The sequence below is a fragment of the Eumetopias jubatus genome, unplaced genomic scaffold, assembly GCF_037043125.1.
Source record: "Eumetopias jubatus isolate StellerSeaLion01/CBP00866 unplaced genomic scaffold, mEumJub1_p1.0 scaffold_10, whole genome shotgun sequence".
Classification (NCBI taxonomy): domain Eukaryota; kingdom Metazoa; phylum Chordata; class Mammalia; order Carnivora; family Otariidae; genus Eumetopias; species Eumetopias jubatus.
In genome coordinates this window covers 44,621,204-44,642,162 of record NW_028274816.1, presented here as the reverse complement: position 1 = coordinate 44,642,162, position 20,959 = coordinate 44,621,204, and positions in this window count along the sequence as shown.

The following is a 20,959-nucleotide window of genomic DNA, read 5'->3' as shown; positions in this document are numbered from 1 at the left end:
CCATCTTGAAGGAACAGAGGCTGCCTGCATGACTGGAGGAGTGAATGGCCGGATTATGAAGCCGAGAGCGTCCTGACTGGGGTGACGGCAGGGATGGGGAGAAAACGTCCCTTCCTGGGGGCCTGGTAGGCAGGGGTGGATGTGGAGTGGCAGGGAAGTAGTCCAGCGTGAGACCAGTGTTATTGACTCTAGGCAGTCACTCCCTCCTGATGGCTCATGTTTGACTCTAGGCAGGATCCTTGCCCTCCTGAAGGTTACATTCTGGAGGAGGGGAGGGGAAAACAGTGCAAAAATAAAATACATCAGATAATTTTAGATGGAGGAAGAGGAACGTTAGAGTGAATGGTCAAGGACGTTCTCTAAAGAGTTGACACACTGTGAGCTGAGACCTGAATGACAAGAGGACCCAAGGGAAAGGCATTCCCAGCAGAGAAAACAGCAAGTGCAAATGTCCTGGGGCAGGAATGAGTGACATGATTGGGAAATAAAAATTTGTCCCATGTGTCTAGAGACGAGCGCCATTCATCCAAAAGCCAACACTGGGCTCCTCCAGCTTCCCCCAAGGCAGAGCAGACCAGCTAGTCAGGAGGCTAGAGAAGCAGCCAACACGTAAGCAATGCTGACTCCCATCCACTGCCCTCTGGGCCTACCCAGAAGGAAAAGACCAGGCCTGCCCCGTAGGAACCCACAGTCCGAAGGAGGGAGGTGCACATGCCAGTCATCAAGATGCAGGGTACAGAGAAAGTTCCCTCAGGAGGGACAAGTCCCACGGGGCATCAGGGGAGACTTTGCAGACATGAGGCTTACGTTGGCTCTTGAAGGAAGAGCAGAAGCTCACCGAGGAGCAGAGGGTGAGAACGGCACACGGAAAGGTAGAGGTCCTTGAGAGTCCTGGGACCTAGAGGCTGTCGGGTGTGGCTGGACCCCAGCTGGGTGTCAATGGAAGGGCCTCAGGTGTGGGAGGAGGCCCAGGGGGAGGGATATAGATGAGGTGGAGAGAGGGACAGGAGGAAGGACTCAAGCCGGAGCTGCTCAGTGCTTGATGGGGTGAGTGAGTCTCCACCACCTCCAGTGGTTGCAGGAACAGCCAGGCAGGGAGCCCCAGGGAGCATTCTTTAGACAGAGGAGAGCTGGCTGAAGACCTGCCTGGCATGACCTTCCATCCAAAACAGGTCTCTCCAACATCTCTAACAACAGGGACAGCTGGGCCGGCACCATGCAGACACCAGGTAAGCACTGGCTCAGGGCTAATACTGGCTTCTGAACCTGTTATTCTGCAAACGCAGGTGTATCTCACCTGCCAACAGCTTTGACCCCTGTGCTGTCCCGCCACCGCCTTCAGGCCAAAGGCCAGATGCCAGGCATCTGCGGGGAGGCTACTTGGCTTTAAACCAATAGCAACCGGTGCCTTTTTCTTAAGCTGGTGGCTGTATACCGTTGTATCATTTAATCCTTCTACAGACCCCGGAAAGGTAGGTATAGTTGCTGCAACTTCACGTGAGTGAACAGCTTCAGAAACGCTAATTGGCCTGCTCCAGGTGTCACAGCTCCGAGGAGTGGAGTCAGCCCTGCAGGACCTGCTGTGCTTTTGGGGGTACATGAAGTGACTTTAGGGGCCATGAAGACACAGTGCGTATCCTGGGCTTTCCCGGAAGCAGAGCCTGAGACGAGGACTGTGTGCAGGTGGTTTCCCTGGGAAACAATTCCAGGGGACAGGGGTCAGGGACCCGGGGAGGACCAACGAAGGAGGCGAAGTCAATCTAAAGGTGTGGCCAAGGTGCTCCTGGCAGGAAGCAGGGATATAGGGTGTGGATGTTGGATCAACCTGCAGGTGACTGGAGTGGAGACAGGCTGGAGAAGCAGGCTGAGGCACGAGCTAGCAAATGACGCAAAGTTCCCCTGATGAGAACATTATTTCTTCTGCATTCCTTTCTCAGTCCTGAAGCTCTCTGTTGAGACCCACCTCAGGCTCAAGCTCAGGCAACCAAGCCCCAGTGTACATGTATTGTTTCATATTTACTGTATTTAAGTTACAATTGCTTCCTATTTATGTCAAATGTTACGGGTTTCCCATTGATGACAGTTGTTGAAAGTTTCCTTTAAAAAAGCCCTTGCTTACATGAAAGCTGGAAGTAGATGTAATGAATGTGTCAGTCATCACAGAGATGTCCCGGGATGTGGCTCATGTCATGAACAAGACCCAGAGTTGATGCCAAACAGACCCTACAGCCCTGCCCTGGGCTTGCTGGTCCTGCACAGACACCCGAGTTCAAGGAGTCCACTAATCCCAGACACCCTGAGCCCCGTGTGCACAGGGGTCCTGTTTAGAATTGGTGGAGCCTCCTCCAAAGCAGGGGAGACTTTTATTACTGAGAGTAATAACAACAGGTTATATATATATATATATATATGTTATGGCTATAACAATAATCAAAAGAGCAGAAATTGTCCTTCCTGGTCACAGCCTTTGGGTGTTTGTCACCTGCTCTCACATTTCATATGGTGTTCAGATTGGGTTCCCCTGTCTGCCTCTCCTTAAAGGACTGCTCTGGCCAGAGGAGCCCTGGGCACCCAGTTCATGTGCAATAGACATCTAAGAACTGATAGTCTGACTGTGTGGTTGATTATAAACAGTCACAAGAGGTGGTGGGTGGTGAGAAGCAGGTCCCTGTGAGTAAATCTCGAGCCCGCATCTCTGCTTACTCACTAGAAACCAGTGATTGTGAAAGTACTTCTGTTTTGAACTGATTAATGTTAAAAAATGTTAATAACATTTAGCTGCTAACTCCTCTGGACTGTCAGCCCCATGATTGGGGTCCCTCTCTGCCTTGTTCACCTCCCCCATTCCCAGTATAGAACAGGGGCTCAGAAAGTGCTTGGGGTGTGAGAATCACTGTTTTTAAAAGATAACACCTCCTTTCTACTAGGTCTTAGGAGGACAGTGAGTGCAGGAGAGGGACTCTGATCTGCGGGAGCTCCTCCCTGAGAGCAGGGCCCTGGGTGCCTGGTATAGCACTGGGAGGTGAAAAGCAGCCATGAACACAACAGAACTCTGAACAATTTAAGTCCCTGTGCTAACCTGGGGCCTTGGGTGTGTGCCATTATCATGTTATTATTACAGCAAGTCACATCGTGAGAGCATAAGCTGGTCTAACCTGCACAGATTCAGAATATGCAGTTGCAGATGAAGAGAGAGCAAAAGGACACCTTCACATCCCACCTCCCTCCCCTGAGGGCACCCCTGCTAAATGGCGCAACCCCTGTCTGGTGTCTGGAGGTTTGTCCACACAGATCACCAACCTCCTGTGTGGCTCCCTTCCTGCCTGTCAGCCACAACCCTTTCTCAGGGTTGGCGTTCTGGAATCTGGGCGTGTGGGGCCCTTTTGTTGGTCCTGCCCCATCCTGGACACCTCTCTGAGGCAGCCTGGGGCCCATGTGCTTGGACACACCACCAGCCAATATTCCTCTGAGGCTGGCCCAGGCACTGGGGCCCTGTCTCCTCTCCCCCTGCCCCAGTCATTGGTGGATTACACAAAGCCACTGGGAGCTGAAAACAGGGCACGTTTCTCAGGGTCTTTGAAGACCATCATGCTTCTGGTTCCCCTTCCTGCCCTCCTTGCTGTTCTAGGGTAGCTTTTCCACTGTGACAGCTCTTCATGACGTTCTCTCCCAGATCTATACCTGGGAGTCTTGTACCACCCTCGGGCCTTCCAGAAATCTAAAGACAGAAAAGGACTCCTTTTTTTGTCTGATGTCTGCTGCTCTATGTCTGCCCTGGGCCTGGCTGATTATTGTGGGATGGACTAAGGAATAAAGTGACAGTCAGTGGGGAGGGGGGAGTATTAGCTAACATCCTAGAATATTATCCCACCACTTTCCTCAACCAAAATACAGTCTCGTTCAGTGGCTCAAAAATGATGCCTTGAGACGTGTTTCATTTCTACTCCCATTCTACTGGTTAGGAAACTGAGGGTTAGTAGGTAAGTGAGCTCCCCAGGGTCATAATTTACACTTTAGGTGTGTCTGACCCCAGAGCTCACCTTCTCGCAAGTGCATTAACCCATCTCTCCAGGAGGAAGCTCACATCTCAGGGGAAGAGGCAGCCGGCAGGGCCAGGAAGTAGGAAAGTCAGATATCCCCATAATCTCCACTGTCCAGCAAGAATCCTGCTTGGTGTCTGTGGACAGGAGCCTTTGCAGCTTAATGTCTAGGGTTTGTAGAAGCAAGATTCCTTAGGAACCTAGTTCTTGTGATTCAGGGAGCTCACATGAAGTAGAACTGATTTTTAGTTTAATTTTCTCCTTGGGAAAAAAAAAAATCAACTATACCTGCTGGTGTCAACACAGATGGGCTCCCTATGTTGGGCACTATGGTTCATTTTGGCATCTGCTATTGTCTCCTGGTGCCTCGGGAGGTCAGATCATGAGGAGAAAGCAATGGGGTGTGCTCAGAGCTGGGAAACTGTTCACTTTCAGCTTTCTGCTTCTGAGAACATTTTGGAGTTTGGCTCCTGAGGGAAGCTATGCCGCCCAAGCTCCCTGGGAGCCAGGCATGGTAGGCCATGCACAGCATGCTTTATTTCATGTATTTCTCACATCAAACCTGTTATTCCCACTTTACAGACAATGACACTGAGAAACAAAGAGGAAAAGTGATTTACCTAAGGTCACACAACGAGTAAGTAATAGAGCCGGGATCTGACCACGGGCTCTCTGATTAGAAGCCGCTTTCTTAACCCAGAGCTTAACATAACATAGCCTTAAGCCATAAGCCTTAACATAAAAAGTTAATAATACAAGGAATAGGCAAAAAGAAAGGAAAGAAATGTAAGTGTACTGTTGTAAGATTCTTATAAAATATGTGAAGTGGCATGAACATAAACTGGGATAAGTTAAAGATGTATGTTGTAAATCATATAATAATCAGTTAAAAAATTAAAAAAAAAGAAGTAGTGGAGATAAAATAGAGATATAAAAATACAATTAATCCAAAAATAAATAGAAAAAAGGAAAAGGGAAAAGGAAGAATGAGGAAAAAAAGAATAACTAGCAAGATGATCAACTTAAACTTGACCATTATGATAATTACAATAAGTATAAATGATCTAAGCATCATAATTAAAAGGTGAAGGATGTCAAATTGGATATAAAACAAGTCCCAACTATATATATTGTATAAAAGAAATACACTTTAGATATAGGACACAGAGAAGGCAAAAGTAAAAGGATGCCAAGTTGTCCTTCAACAGATGAATGAATAAGCAAAATGTGACATAGCTGTTGATTTACACAACACTGGATAAATCTTCAATGCATTTTGTTAAATAAAGAAGCCAGATCCAAAGACTACATATCACATGATTCCATTTTCATGAAAAAAAAAAAAAAAGACAAAACCATGAGGGCAGATAACTGCCAGGGGTTGCCAGGAAAGGTGACTACAAAGGAGTGTTTAGGGTGGATGAGACTATTCTGCATAGTAATACGGAGTGGAACAAACATCACAGTGTGCAATATTGAGAAAGAAAGAATGAAAGAAAGAGAGAGAGAGAAAGAGACGTCAACTAGTATGTTGAAAGATCCTGGGATGGAATGCAGACTGTGACAAATGAATCTAACTATACATTATAAACATGTGACATAATATCAACACTGAGGTGAAGAAAAAGGTGCTGACCCAAAGTAAAGACAAAAAGAACTGCATGTACATATAGTACTCTAATTGGTAAATTGGTTTCTCACAGGGGTACAGGTTAGCAATTCTGAATCTACTTAACATATATAACAGTTAAACAAATAAGTTAATAATTTGCAGTAATGGAAGCTAGTTTTCTCAATGTCAGAGAAAGAAGTTACAAATAATCAAAGGGGTGGGGAGAAGGGCCAAATATTCTGAATTATACATAGAGAGATATAAATATATTATATAATTATATATGTAACTGTATATACATATATGTACACACACACATTAACTGAGTTTCAGACTGTATATTTCTCCCTTGGGAAAGGAGGACTTGGTGACTCACTCCCATAAATGGAGCATAGGGAGGGAAAAGCGCAGTGGAGAAACCTGGCAGACAGCACCTTAACCAACTGATCAAAGTTAACATCACCAGCAATGTCACTTGATATCATTTACCCCCTGATATTATGTGATAAGAAAGGCAATTCACCTTCTATCATCCCAGTGTAATCATGAGACTATATCAGACAAACTCAAATTCAGGAACAGTATATAAGATACCTAACCAGTACTCTTCAAAAGTATAAAGACATGACAAACAAACAAACAAACAAACAAAAAAGACTGAGAAATTATCACAGATCAGAGAAAACAAAGGAATCAAATATGGACTCTTGGATTGTTTCCTGGAACAGAAAAGTACATTAGTGAAAAATCTGGGAAAATCAAAAAAAAGTCTGTAGTTTAGCTAATAATAATGTACCGATATTAATTTCTTAATTTTGAAAAATGTGCCAAAGTTATGTAAGATATTGACATTAGGGAAAGATGGGTCAAGTGCATACAGGAAATTTCAGTACTACCTTTGCAACTCTTCTGTAAATCTAAAGTTATTCTTAAGTAATTTTTTTTTAAGTAAAAGGACAAAAAGCGCTATACCATATAACCACAAATCAAAAGAGAACCTTGGGTACCTATATTAGTGTTAAACAAAAGTCCACTTTTTGTAAAATAAGGAATATTACCAGGGATAAAGAGGTACATTTCATAAGGTGTATGCACCTCATAAAGTTTTAAAATACATTAAGACAAAAACTGAAAGAACTGAAAAGAGAAATGGAAAAACTGACAATTATTTTTGGAGATTTCAACACCCATATATCTGTAATTGAAATAACAGGTAGACTAAGACAAGTCAGGGAAATATAAAGATTTGAACACCATTATCACAGTGCTTTAGCTAGCTCACACTGACTAGGAATGAAAGGAGTCTATGTGCACATTTCCTCCCAATTTAACATTCGATGATACCACACTGGAAAATTTGACTATGATGGAAGTCTTTATACCACAGAAGTCATCTAATGCTACAAATTAAAGTCTTTTTCCCTCCAAGGATCCAGTTAAACATATTCTAGCCCCAGCAACAATCAATCGAAACAAAATGACATTTAGAAACATTTAGACAGCACCCCAACACACTAAAATACATATTTTTTCAAGTGCTTATGGGATATTCACCTAGATAATAATTCTGGGTCACCAAAAGAGTTTCAATAAATTTGAAAGAATTGAAATCATGAGTATCATCTCTGACCACAGTGGAATTAAGCTAAGAATCAATAACATGAAGGTATTTGGAAAAATCCACAAACATTTGGAAATTAAACAACATGCTTCTAAATAACCCCTGGGTCAAAAAAGAAATCAAGACAAGTAAGAAAATAACATGGCCTGAAAATATTATGAACTGAATGAAAAAAGAGCATATCAAAATATGTGGGTTACAACTCACGCCATGATTCAGGGAAGTTTGTGACATTGAATGTATTTGAAAAGAAGGGCTATAATCAATAATTTAATCTTTACATGAAGAAATTAGAAAAATAGGAGCAACTGAAACCCAAGGAAGGCAGAAAGAAAAGAAATAATAAAGATTGGACATGAATGACATAGAAACAGACAAACAATCGAGGAAAACTATGAAGACAACATCTGTTTTTTTAAAGGATCAGTAAAATGGATAAGGCTCTAGACAGATTGATCAATCAATAAAAAAGAGATACATATAAATTACCAAAGATAAAAATTAAAGAAGGAACATGGCTATATAATTGCTACAGGTATTAAAAAGGGAAAATGAGGGGGAATTTATGAATAACTTTCTGCCAGTAAGTTCAACAACTTACATAAAATTGACAAATTCCTTGAAATACACAAACTACCAGAGCACACTCAAAAAGAAACAGATAACTGGAATAGCCCTATATCTATTAAAGTACTAGAATTGATAACTTAAACACTTCTGACAAAGAAAATCTCAGGCCCAGGTGATGAATTCTACCATCCATTCACAGAAGAAGTCATATCAATTCTAGACAAGCACTCCAGAAGATACAAGAGAAGGAACGCATCCGCAATTGTTTTGTGTGGCCAGCATTAACTTGGTATCAAAGTCAGACAAAGATATTACCATAAAAGAAAACTATACATTAATATACCCCATAAATATGCATGAAAAAGCCCTTAACAAAATTTTAGCAAATCAAATCCAGCAAAATACAAATATAATAATGCATCATGACTAACTGGTGCTTATCCAAGGAATGGTAGACTAATTTGGCATTCACAAATTAATGAGTGCCATTCACCTTTTTAACAAACTAAAGAAAAAAAACCATACATAGTTCTCCTATAACAATTGTTTGGAAATTTCTATTTGTTTCAATACAATTAATACAGTGGGTTCCCTAGTAATTTGGAGCATAATGTGAATTTCATGTTTGCTTATGCACAATTTTGTTTGTGAGAAGACTTGGTGAATGCACAAAACCGCCTCTAGGTGAAACGAGCCGTATAGGAATACACAAAAAGCTCCAGACACACACCTCAAACGTCTACTGACTACTAGAGTTTACCACATGTGCTATGAGCCATACCCACGGTCCTCCTCCTCCTTCAATTTCAGGGAAACTTCCTGCCCTGCCCTGCTCCCCCTCGCCCCAACTTCTCATTAACTCATAAGCTGCAACTCTTCTGATAGCCACTTTCACAAGCAAACTATAGGTCTTTTTCAAGGTAAAGTGCCACATTCACTGTAGTATTTATGCATTCCTTAACCTGCTAACGGTGTGCAAGTTCCCATCTTTTTGGATGTATCTCTGATGAGGTTTTGGGATATTGTGCCCCCAGGCTCCCCGTACGCACTGTGGTTTTCCTTGCAAGATTTTGAATAGAGCTTTTTAGAAACACGTGTTGTTTTTATAACAGAATTAACTGCAACCATCTCAACAGATGCAGGAAGAGTATTTGCCAAAATTCAGTACCAACTAATGATAAAAACTAAGCAAACGAAAAATATAAGGGAACTTCCTTAAGTAGATTAAAGGCATCTATGAAAAGTCTATATCAGACTTAATGATAAAAGATGGAATGCTTCCCCTAAGGTTTGGAAGAAGGCAGTGATATCTCCTTTCAATTTTATTCATATTTATACTAGAGGTCCCATCAGTACAATAAATCAAGAAAAGAAATAAAAAGCATACAGGTAACAAGACAAAATATGAAGAAAACCCACAAAATTCACAAAATAAGAGAGAATTAATAAATGAGTTTAGCGATGGGCAGGAAACAAGGTCCATATATAAAAATATAAAAAAATTAATAAAGTAAAAACTTTAAAATACCATTCATAATGGTTTGGTCAACAATGTTAATTAATCAGGATTAAATAAACAATGTGCAAGATTTATATGCTAAAAACGATAAATTATTGCTGAGCTAAAGTAGAAAAGACATATAAATTGAAGGATATACCATGTTTAAGGATTGGAAAACTCAATATTATGAATATCTCACTTCTCCTCAAATTGATCTATAGATTCAATAGAATTCCAATCAAAATTCCTTCAAGCATAATGTGAAATTTAACAAGCCTGAACCTAAAAGTTATATGGATATGCAAAATCCCTGTAAAAGTAAAAATAATTCTGAAAAAGAGCCAAGTTTGGAGAACTTAAAGTATTACATTTAAAAAAATATATTTATTTATTTATTTGAGAGAGAGGGAGACAGAGCAGGGGTCCGGGCAGAGGGAGAGGGAGACAAGCAGACCCCCTGCTGAGCGTGGAGCCTGATGCAGCTCAATCCCAGGACTTGATCCCAGGACCCTGAAATCATGACCTGAGCCGAAACCAAGAGTCGGACGCCACCTAGACACACCTTAAACTATTACATTTTAAAAGAATACAATAAAGCCACAGTAATCGAGACAAAATGGTATTGATGTAAACATACACATCAGTGGAATAGAATAGAAAGATCAGAAATGGAGTTATACATATAGAGTGAATTGGGTTTTCACAAAGTACCAAGGTTGTTCAATGGGGTAAAGAATCTTTACAATAAATCCTGCAGAAATAACTATATATCCATATGGAAAAAATAAACCTCTTCTCTTATCTCAGACTGTACAAAAATTAACACTTCCGGAAGAAAACAGAAAAAAAAATCTCTGACCTTGGGGCAAGGCCAATATTTCTTAGATAAGCCACAAAAAGCACAAATCATAAAACTGATCAATGGGACATACCAAATCAAAAACTTTTACTCCTTGAAAAACACAGTTAAGAAAATGAAAAGATAAGCCACAGACTGAGAGAAAATATTTACTAAAGATATCTGAAAAAGGACTTGTATCCAGAATATATAAAGAATTGGTACAACTCAAATATTCAGAAGACAAGCAACCCAATTTAAAAAGGGGCAAAAGAGGGGCACCTGGATGGCTCAGTCAGTTAAGCATCTGCCTCCGGCTCAGGTCATGATCCCAGGGTCCTGGGATCGAGTCCCGCATCAGGCTCCCTGCTCAGTGGAGAGTCTGCTTCTCCCTCTACACTTCCCCTCCACTCATGATCTCTCTCTCAAATAAATAAATAAAATCTTTTAAAAAATAAAAAGGGGCAAAGAGTTTGAACAGACCCTTCACCAAAGAAGTGATACGGATGTCAAATATTTAGCATATGGGCAGTTGCGCAACATCATTAGTGTTTAGGGAAATGAGATAATACTATATACACCCCAGAATGGTAAAATTAGAAAGATTGGCAATACCAAATGTTGGAAGTTGGAGAGTGCTGGTACTCCCAACCCTTACTGGGGGGAATACAGCCATTTTGGAGAAAAAGCAGTTTCTTATAAAGTTACTATATATTTATGAAAGGAGCCAGCCATCCTGTTGTTCAATATTTACCCAAGATAAATAAAAACACAGCAAAACACAGCAGCTCTATTCATAATGGTCTCGATCCGGAAACTACTCACATGTCCATCACTGGGGTACAGAAAATCCAATACATCCCTACAGTGCAATGCCACTCTGGATAAAAGGGAACAAACCAATCCAACACACAATAAAATGGCCCAAACTCAAAGTGGTGTGCTCAGTAAAAGAAGCTAGATACAACAGAATACGTAGGGTGTGATTCCTTTCAGATGAAATTCCAGAAAAGGCAAAACTACAGTGATGGAAAGATCAGAGGTCGACAGGAGCTGGGGAAGGAGTCCGGAGATCAGAGATCGGACACAGGGGAGCTGAAGGCATCTGGGGAGTAATGGGAATGGTCTAAAACCTGGTTGTGGTGGTGGTTACACAAATGTGTGCATTTTCCAAAACCCAGCAGATGGCTGGCATGCTTAACACTGGTCACACCACGTGTGAATTGCACCATGTGACTTGCACCTCTATGAAGATGGTTACAAAAAGTCCCTTGGATGGGACGTTAGGGGAACTTTGGGAGTGGACTTGGGCCCAGGATCTGCTGGAACCTCTGATGAAACAGATGTTTGCTGTGAAGAATATCGAGGATGGGCTTTGCAGAAAGCCCTGTTTGGGCAGAGAGGGCAAGTCTTCGATGGCTTCAGGCAATGCAACAAACCCTGGATTTTTCCAGATGAGCTGGATTTAAATGTCTGCTCCAGTCTTAAAAATGACATGAGTGCTGACAAGCACCTGGGCTCTCCTGAACCTGTGTTTTGGGTCCTCGCCTGCATCGTGGGCACTGAGCCCATCCTGCCCGACTCCCAGTGGTGCCAATCAACTGAGTTAACAAGTGGCCAAAAAAAAAAAAAAGCTCTGCAAACTTTGAAGTGCTGTGCCTATGTGAAAGGAGAGTGGAGAGACCGGTGTTGAAAATGGCAAGCTGAGTTTTAGGTTCGAAGTCAGGGTGCACAATCTTCAAATTACTGTTGGCATTGAGCAGAAGGGAAGAAAGGGAAGATCTCCTCTCTTCCCACTGGATGTTTTAACCACTTATCTGGAGGCTTCAGTGGGTTTGTTTAGATTTAAAGATATGTTGCCCGCAACCCTCAAGATCAAAGAGAACAAAACTCCTCTGTAAGGAGGCCCTTATAGGCCAACCTAGATAATGTCATTATCCTATGAACAGGTGATAAGGGCAGAGCCAGGCTCATCTCAAACTAATCCAGTTCTAATCCCTTCAAGGTCTGGAAAGATGTCAGGGAATAAAGGCCCACTGCCACTTAGTGAGCTGCATCTTGTGAGTGGATTTGTCACCCTTCGGGCCTGAGCATCTGTCTGGTTGTCCAGACATGACAGGTGTGGGGAAGGAGGGGCAAGTAAGTGCTTTCTCTTGTGTGACCAGGAGCTGGAGAAGTCTTGTGTTCCCTCCTGCTCCTTGGGATGTGGGCTTGAAGAAGGATAGCTCACAGAGCCTTTACAGCAACCGTGACAAAGCAGTAAGAGTCACTAACAGGTACTGAGCCCACAGCACAGTCTCCTATACTCAGTTCTGGTTTTGGCGAGTGAAGCAAGCCTGAGAGACGGGGATGAAACATCCAAGATCGCAGGGAAGTCGGAGGCGCTGCCAGACTCCGGACCTGGCAGCCTGACCCAGGAGCCCCTGCAAGCACCATCTCGGGCCGGCTGCGGGACCCTGGGCAGGTACATTCTCTGAGCTTTGGCTTCCTGCACCCTAAATGGAGTTAAATAGGGTATGAGAAGATGACATGTGATAATGGATCTCACATGCCTTGGAGAGTATGTGGCCCTTACTAAATCACTCAAACAACAACAAAAAACCCATCAGTTTCCATCCCCTTCCCTGCACACCTTTGGCAGGCAATTCTCCAGCCCCGGGGGCAGTGTGCGTCTCTGAAAATGTTCCAGCAGAGGTCACATCGATGGAACGGTCCTTCTTGCTGATCAGCCTTGGCAAGTCCTCGTGAATGTGAAATTCAGCCTCCATCAAGGGCTTTAGAGGCCCTTGCTCTGCCCAGTCTGGGACTCCCGTGTGGACACTCCATGCTACTGATGCTGGGGGAACCCCCCTGTCCATCCCAGTAAGGAAAGACTGTCTACCACATCAATGGTAGCAAGGCCTGAGTGCCTAGGAGAGAGGTCCCGCTTTCAGCTCTGGTTTGGGAGCCCTCTGGGATTACACCTGCCAGACTTCATCCATCACCAAGGGCCAGGGTAGGGCTGGGGCAGGGCCTGGGGCAGGGGCAGGAGCAGGGGCAGGAGCTCTGCAGGAGCAGGGGCAGGGCTAGGAGCAGGGCCAGGGGCCAGGTCAGGGCCTGGGAGGAGGAAAGAGGGCAGACTCAGCCTTGATCTTTCAAGCCCAGCATGACAAGGGACTTTCCTGGTGGTGGCTGCTCAGCAACCGCTGGTGAGCACTCCTGAGATAAAGGAAAGCTCACTTTATCCCCTCCTGACAGGTCCATCAGCAGTGCTCAGAATAGAGACAAAGTGACCACGGCTCCAGCTGCAGAGATCCCGTGGGAGGGGTGGAGAGCGCCCCGGCCACCGCCTGGCCAGCTCTGTTCCGCCACGTACCCACCAAGTCCACTGGCCGCAGTCTGTTCAGTAAGTGTGAGACGAACATCATCTCAATTAACAGCGTACCTCGAGGGCGTCTCCGGCCAACTCTTCCAGCCCAACCGTCCACGCGGCCATCAGGCCCTAATCAACTAATGATGGCGGAAAATGAGGGAGGCCAATCCCAATAAATTCGAAGGAAAGTCATTTTTCTCTTTTAATGCCCCTCTCTCTCCTTCCTCCTTCTTCCCAGGGCACAATGCAGTAAATTAATGTCACCGTGGTTATTACAGCGCCGCTGCTGTGCCAAGTATTCAAGCTACGGTCCTGGAATATTTTACCTCAGCATTTATTTGTCCATAAAATAAAACAGGATTTATGGGATGACTCTCCAGTTTGAGGGCTGCATGGACAGCAGCTGGGGCACATCCTTATCTCCTCCACAGGTAAAGATATAGGGATGCTCTCGGGAGCAAAAGATGCCCAATGGACCGCGGAGTGCCTGAGCCGAGGAGGGTGAGTCCCCCAACGGACCCGCTGGCAGAGACTGCTGGAAAAGACTTCAGTTAAGAGGACAGTGTGGCTTTGAGACAGGGGTTCGGGTGCAGGGGAGGAAGGCGGCTTTCCGAGGGGAGGGTGCAGATGAATAAATAGCATGCTCCCCCAGCATCTGGTCCTCAGCTGAGCCAGCACCAGGGAAGCTGGAGTGGGCATCCCAGGGCACCTGCTGGGTGCTGCCCCACTGCCCGCCCCCCAGGATCCCACGACCATCCCTATCGTCCCCTGTAGTCGGCCTGAGTGCCTGGGCGCTGGCTGAGGCAGCCCTGCCGAGCAAAACATACCAGTGGAGTTCATTAAAACAAACCCGCGTGCACAAAACTCTTCCCGAGAAGGAGAGGCTCCACCTTTGAGGACGAGCTCTGAAATTATAATTCACTGATTCTGAAGCCAATCATTTCGTATTTTGACTGCTGGCTTAGGAATATTCATATTTTCCACTGCATTTAAATTTCCCCGTGCCATTAAAATCTCCGAGCTCTATAATTAGGCCTCTCCTGATAGATATGGATGAGGTCTCCATTCCGGGGAGAGCGAGCAGGAGCCTCTGGGAGGCTGGGGGTTTGCCGGGAGGGTTTCCCCTTGGCGCCGCTCTCATTCCCTTCCCTCTCCAGCTGGAACCTTCCGGCTGGCTGGCCCACCCTCCACCTGGACCTAGACCAGGTTCTTGGCAGACTACTTGCGCCCACTCCCCGCTGCCCCTCTCCCTTCCTCTGCTCCAGCGGACTGCACTGGCCACTAAAATGTTTACTCACTTAAACATAATTTGCATTCCAAAAGCTGTATTCCGGACTCACAGGGTATTTATGAAATAAAGCCTCTGGGCTGGTTGCAGCCACCAAAACAGATGTGGCTGGCTACACCCTCCATGTATCCAAGAGTGTGCTCCGGCCCAAAAATAAATAAATAAATAGAAACCTTCTCCAGAGGTAAATATTATTTTATGAAATGAAATACAACACAGAAGCCGTTCCGCCTCGTCCTTGTAAACTGCCCTGGAGCCAGCGGAAGGCCTCCAGCCGGCTGGCCCCCCGTCCCCTTGACCACACGCTGGGGCGTCACCAAGGCCTCATGTCCTCACCACACCACCCAAGTCAGGTTCTGCTGAGATCGACCGAAATATTGGGTAATGAAGATGGAAAACCAATAAAGAGTGGGGTGGGGGGAGAAATAAAGAATTGCTTAGAATGAATTCTGTACATAATTACTCGCGTTTTTGCTAACTACTGTATAAACAACACTTTGAACAAGGCAAATTGGAATCTTGAAGACAATTCTGCTTAGGGATATAGCTTCAATTTATTATCCCAGGATAACTGAAAACTTTTTTTCTGCTGCGTTGCAGTCAATTTCCACGGTGCGCACATTTCGAATGTGTGATTAATCATAGGAGTGCAGGGGTTGCCAATAAACACCAAAACTCTAAAACTGTAACAACTTGCTCATTTTGTGCGGTCATTCCAAATAGCTAAACAGCCCGAGACTGTCAATGTGCACCAGGATCAATGCTCTGGGGTCTCCGCAAAAGATTGATTTTTCTCTCAGAGGATTTCATTTCGCTCATCAACAAAAATACTTGGCTCCCTAAATAATCTGATCCCAGGCTTCAGTGTGGGCTGGGAGAGCGGCCACCCACTGCCCTTACCCCTGTGCTGGGCTGCCTCCGAGGACCGTAGTGCATGCTAGAATCTTAACGCTCGTTGACCAAAAGAACACTTGGCCTAGAGTTTGGTGACTCAGGAAAAAAAAAAAAAGAAAGAAAGAAAGAAAAGAAAAGATAAAGGAAACAAGTGAATATATCAAAACAGTTTAATTTGAGCAATTATGTTTTCATTTAAAACTAAGAAATTTGGGGAGCCTGGATGGCTCAGTTCTTTGAACATCTGCCTTTGGCTCAGGTCATGATCCCGGGGTCCTGGGATCAAGTCCCAAGTCGGGCTCCCTGCTCCTCCAGGGGCCTGCTTCTTCCTCTCCCTCTGCCTGCCATTCCCCCTGCCTGTGTTCTCTCTCCCTGTGTCAAATAAATAAATAAAATCTTTAAAAAATAAAAATAAAAAATAAAATTATTTAAAAAAATAAAAAACAACTAAGAAATTTGAGTACGGAGTTGAGAAATGCTCTCCTAACGTAAGCCTGTATCATATCCACTTCAATCATGGTTATGTCTCTATTCTCGTTTTCTGGTTTTTGATCAATCTTCATTGCTTGTGCCTCGTTTCTGATGAACAGCTCAAATGTGGAATAAAGCAGGCTTGCAGTGGCTATTTACTAATAACAGAATGTATATACGGCTTTTTGGGTATTTATCCCTGAAGTTAAGCCTCCGTGAGGTGGAGGGTATGTATGAACAAACACATTGGCACCAAAAAAAAAAAAAATATTTTCTACCTAGTGTCTACATGGAACTTTAAAATGTTTGCTTTACCTACTAATTAGGTGATTCTTTCACTGAGGGTCTGGGCCATTCCTCACTCTGCATGTAAAGCCTGCTTTGAAAGGGGCACTTTTTCTGAGTGGGGAGCTGTCTGCCCCCAAAACCCCCACCCAGAAATGAGAGCAGCCCTTCGTCTATCAGGCAGCTGCCCTCTGATTAGGATGGCTCGCATAAACGTCTTGATTGACGAAAACTCAGGCCCAGGACGTAAACACTGAAGCAGCGCTGAATGCCAAACACCTTTCGAAGGAGGAAAAGAAATAATAAGGTGAGATCACTTCGTTCTCTTGCAACCTAAAAATAAATGGAAGGGGCCTTCTCCCAGCTTCAGGGAGTGCATATGGATTTCTTGCTGACATTCGATTCTCTGAACTGAATGTCACACTCGCTGAGAACAGTTAAAAAAATAATAATGCTAGACTGTTATCGTTATTAGAAGGGCAAGAAGAATGAAATATCATGATTATCATTAGGAAACCCTGTAAAACATATTTGTACATTATCTTGGGGCAAATACAAGTGTCATGTGTTACCAATTGTTAGGCAAAGAACGTGGTAATATATTGTTCCCCTCCAGCCCTTGGTGCAGCTCAGCACAGGGCAGAAATGATGAGCACCGCGTGTGTGCGAGCAGCTGGAACGCGCCCGCGTGGGGCGTGGGGGGCTGAGGGCCATCCCAGGACCGGTGGCCCAGAATCAGTCGAGTCTGGGGTACCTGGAACCACAATGGGGGAAGGCAGCCTAAAGCCAGGCCAGAGATGGGAAAGCTGGGCTCAGTGTGGAGTCCAGGGTCCCCTACTCGTGGGGCATGGTGGGTAGGGATGGAAAGTGGGGATGGGAGCGGGTCTGCTCTGTGCTGGGATGGCTGCCTCCCTCGGGAGCCCCAGATTCCCAAGGAAGAACCCAACTCACGTCCCTCTTGTCAGACAAGTGTGTGTGTCTGAAATGGGGCTTGAGGGCAAAGTTGGCCTGGAGAAAGGCTTCAAAGAGCCCTGCCATATGAGCCCAGACCAGTCCAATTCCTCTTCAGTTGTCAGTTTATGGCTCTGCAAGGTAAAGGGGCTTTATTTGTTTTATTTGTTTTAGCATCAAAAGCCTTTTGCGAATGTCATGAAAATAGAAATGCACGGGTGCTCACAATATTTCCTGTCAGTGTCGTAGGCCCACCATGCCCCTTCAGACTCATCCGGCCAGTGCCTGGAGGTCCACGGGTCTCAAGCTAAAAACCTGCAGTCAGCGTGATCTAAAGAGGGCTTTCCAGGTCCTGGAATTCAGGGTCCCCCATTCCTAGAAGCATCCATAGGCCCTCTGCTGGATGCATTTTCTGGCCTGGGTTCCATCCACCATCTCTCAGGGAAGGCCAGAGAAGGGAGGGAGCTCTCGTGGTCCAGGCACAAACCCACGGCCCCAGGAAGTCCATGGTGGGTGCCCACGATTCCCAGGACCCTCTCTGCCTCTGGTGGCTGTGAAGATCCAGAGGGGCCAGGGAGCCCCAGGAGGGCATTGTCCCACAGAAATGACAGTGTCTGCAAAGGAACCACGGGACACTGCTTGGAAGGCATTTGCCCACAGGCCCTTGGGCTTCCCGGATGCTGCAGTGGCGCTGACCTTCCGCCTCCACCCTGCATCTCTCGTGGGTTTTCCTCACCCCGGAGGAGCAATACTGTCCCTGCCAGGGGACCGAGCTTGAGGCCTTTATCTTTGCTGAGCAGGACTCACAGGGAGCAGCTTGGAGCCAGGGAAGCCTGTGACTCTGGGGCCCGATCTCCCACGCCTGCAGCCTTACCCTGCCCCCTGCCCTGCTGTGAGTGAGACCATCTATGAGACAAGGCATGGTTATGCAGTGTAGGGGAGCCCCTTTGTCCCCAGAGGAATGCCATATTAATGGTGGCATTTCAGGCGACTTGGCAAGAAGTGGGGAAGGTATTTTGGGATAGGAGTTCCCTCAATTCACACCAAGCCTGAGACATCTAAACATAACTGCTAAAGGTTCTGTCTATTATGGGAAACTAGAATCTCAGAATAGCTCTAAGAGCCTCTCGCCTAAACTCCTTGTAGGGAAACTGAGGCCCCGGGTAGGAGCAGGGGAGGGGAAGGGGGAGCTTGCAGCATCTTTGTACGTGGCCTCACGCCACCGAGCCCCTGCTTGGTGTGAAAATCAGTGCTTGGTTTCCCTGCAGCGGAAGGTTTCTTTCTTTCCAGGGCAAAGCTGATTTCTGCCTGTGGGTTTGCCAGCTCCTTTTTGCAGGCCACAGGCACTGAGTTACCTGAAGTTGTTCCTCTCAAAGAAGATGCAGCATCCCAGCCCTCCGGAATCACCATGTGCATCTGCACAGAGCGCAGCTGACCTACACGCTGGGAGTTGGGAAGGTGCTGCTCTGAAGTCCCCTCTTTCACCCTCTCTTTGAGGACGCTCAGAGTCTTGTCTGACATTAGTAATTGGCTCATCTCAGGTATTTAGATTTTCGCTCTTCTGGCTTTATCTCTAATTTTTCAGATTGAAAGTGTTTAATTTTCTCTGCAGTTACAAGCTGGGCAGGTAGGGCGTGAAGGGATGGTCGGTGAGCTGGTGGCCGGAGGTCCCAGGGACACGCAGGGTGCACGAGACCTCTGCACATCCTCAGCCGGGCAACTACAGGCAGTGTGGACGCGCTGTCTGGGAGCTTGGCACAGTCTCTCCTCCCACGGCTCCATGGCCCTCTGCCCTCACAGCCTTGTACAGACCCCCACTGTCCCATCCACCCTTACAGTTCCTACCAATCTTCTACTACTCCCCACAGTCCCATGACCCCATGGGTCCACGTGGACCCCCACTGGCCCCCACTGACCCCACAGCTTCCACAGCCTTCATGTTCCTCCGGCACCACCAGGGTCCCCCACAGTCCCCCCCACGGGACACTTAGGCCCCCACCCTTCCTTCCCCACTGCACATGGGCGACCCTGGACAAGTCACTGTCCTTTCGGGGAGGAAACTCACTCCTACCCAGAGCTCTGGAGCACCCTTCCTTTTCTCTTTGCATTTCAGACCCCTTCTCCCCGATGTGCCCACTCGCTCGGTGTGTGATGCTAAGTTGTGAAAAACGTGTGAGGACATTAACCCGAGGTGTTATTTATAAATATGTTATAATTTATTAAATTATATGGCACTCGACAACAACTCAGATAAAGAAGCACATTGGAGTGTTACTCCAGCATATGCACTATTTTAATAATCCTTTTATCTTAAAATATTGCCTCCTATCAGGCTGTCAGGGAGCAGCAGGAGAATCTGTTAAGCGTAGAGAGGAGGGGCATCTCTCCAACACGCTCTTCAGTGAATTATTAAAGGAGAGAGAGACGCCAACTAATCATTTGATAAACGCAAGTAAATTATGTATAATGGGCACCTTCATGCAAAGAGCCGGAGTCGAGGAAAATTCTGGGGTCCAGAGCAGAACTTGCTCAAACAAGCTTCTTCTATGGCATTCTGTCTCCTAAAGCAAGTCTGCCAGCCTTGAACTTCAGAGGCTCATCTGCCACCATTTTTGGCCACACCCGGGAATCCTTGCTACTTTGTTTTACTTCATATTTTTATTTAATTTATATTCATTTTTTTTACTTAAATAGATTTAATTTTTAAAGGAAGCTCTCTATCATTACCATGAATAGAAAACTAATAGCACTTACCATAAATATGAAATAACCATAAAAAAGAACTTATAATGGAAACAAAATCATGTAATTAAATTCTAGTTCAATATGAAGGTTTGAGGAAGTCTGGGGCCTGCTCTCTCTGCTAAAAGGGGGGATTATCCAGTGTTACAGAGGCATTCAAGACGTGCCGGGGCCAGAGAGAGCCTTCTGCCCTGACCTTGGGAGACTGAGAGCATCCAGAAGGGCCCCCTTCCTCATCTGCCAGTCTGTTGTGATTGAACCTTGGCTGGGCACCACTAAAGCCGCCTCATGCTCCCACAGTGGTCCTGAACCATGGTTTTGGAGGCACTGGACCCAAATCAAGAAAAATGATCACATCGGTATTCTCCCAGTCACCACATTACAGGTTAACAGGTAAGCGCTCTCCTTTGGGAATGTTGGTGGAGCGTGCCCTGTGCAGGGGTGAGGACGGAGCCCAGGAGCCTTGGATGGGAACTCCAGCTCTGCTGTGTGACTCAGGGCACATCACCTTCTCTGCCCCGTCATCAAAACCCAGAATCGTCCAGGCTGCGACACACCTTCTCTAAGACTGAATGCCTCCTCCCAGCTCCACACTTCCCTCCTCCACACGCGACAACACGAAGACATTTTTTCAACTGTTTTTCATGTCACTGTGATGCAAAGCATGTGTTCTTGGGAGAAACTACCTGGGACTGCGTGTGTGAGTTTTCTCCCTCAAACCGCAGAAAGGTAATGCTGGGTAATCAAGATGCAAAGCCAAATAAGGGCAGAAAAATGAACCTAAACGAACCTCT